Source organism: Vombatus ursinus, unplaced genomic scaffold (genome assembly GCF_900497805.2).
Source record: "Vombatus ursinus unplaced genomic scaffold, bare-nosed wombat genome assembly UNPS02000749.1, whole genome shotgun sequence".
NCBI lineage: Eukaryota > Metazoa > Chordata > Mammalia > Diprotodontia > Vombatidae > Vombatus > Vombatus ursinus.
The window spans coordinates 15,140,578-15,142,048 of NW_020940527.1; the positions used below are offsets into that span (position 1 = coordinate 15,140,578).

Here is a 1,471-nt window from a genome sequence, read left to right on the forward strand (position 1 = left end):
TATGATATGATATGATATGATATGATATGATATGATATGATATGATACGATACGATACGATACGATACGATACGATACGATGTGATGTGATGTGATGTGATATGATATGATATGATATGTTATGATATGATATGATATGATATGATATGATATGATATGATATGATATGATATGATATGATATGATATATAACTTTATAATTTTAAAGAGTTGTATAAATACAAGATATTACAATAAAAAATCTCTGTAGTTTTTGGCTCCTAAATTAAAAAAAATGAGGAAGAGGAAGAAAAATGTGAATGAAAAAGAAGAAGCAATCAGGAGAAGAGAGGTCCATTAAAAGTAGAAAGGAAGAAAAGATGAGAAGACTAGGAAAAGAATATGGAGAAAATGCATGGATGTGAATAGCAGCAAAATTCATCATGCATGCCCTTCCTCAGGAGAATTTAATAAGGTATTTAATGAAGTTCTGTTAATACTAATAATGATAATCTTCCCAGGGAAGGGGCAGCTCATGCATTTGCACAGTATAACTTGGACCAGTTACTCCAGTAAAAATTGAGGACTATGAAGAACAGGTATTAATAACAGAACATGGTGGTTTAGGAAATGGAAAATTTCTGGATTCCAAAAATAGGGTCTCTTTCAAATTTGATCATTTAAAAAAGGAAGCTACTGACCTCAGGCCCTATGTAGGTGAAAATGCCGTTGAATCTTGGAGACATTCAGTGGAAACTGCCATGAAAGTATATGTAAAGGAACATTACCTTAATGGGGTCTGCAAAGTTTATGGTAAAACTATAGATGGATAGCAAATCATTATTTTATGAATAGAAAATCATTAGTTTCAAGCAAAAAACTTTTGGAGTGGTCATTGGAGATTGGAATGGAAGTTTACAATTACTCCTTCTACCATCCGGGTGCTTGGTATCTTGAAAACTCAGGTTCACTATTATGAAGATGGTAATGTTCAGCTGGTGAGCCATAAAGACATACAAGATTCTCTAACAGTGTCTAATGAAGTTCAAACAGCAAACAAATTTTTAAAGATTATAGAAGTGGCAGAATATGAATATCAGATTGCCATCAATGAGAATTATCAGACTATGTCAGACATTACTTTCAAAGTCTTATGTTGACAGTTGACAGTTACACATACTAAGATTGACTGGATTAAGATCGTTAGTTACAAAATTGAGAAAGAGATACAGAATGCTTAAGATAAACACTGCATGACTAGATCATTTTAGTGTCCATGTATAAAATAAAAATACTACAAAATTATTCAAAACTGTCAAGTTGCCCATTTAGCATGGACTTTTGCCAGTGAAAACCACTGTAATTAAGTAATTTGTTTAGAGCACTAGGCTTAGCTAATCAATCTTTGTTTTCAATTTTTTGTTCCCTTATGTTCAAAGAGGGTTGTATATTTCATTAAATAAGAAATACGTTGTTTTTTACATTGAAGAGA

At 31.7% G+C, this 1,471-nt stretch overlaps 1 pseudogene; it reads left to right on the top strand.

Moving 5' to 3' along the window:
• Positions 1 to 1,220, top strand: part of LOC114042372 — a 4,341-nt pseudogene extending 3,121 nt beyond the window's left edge.
• The last annotated feature ends 251 nt before the right edge of the window (positions 1,221 to 1,471 follow it).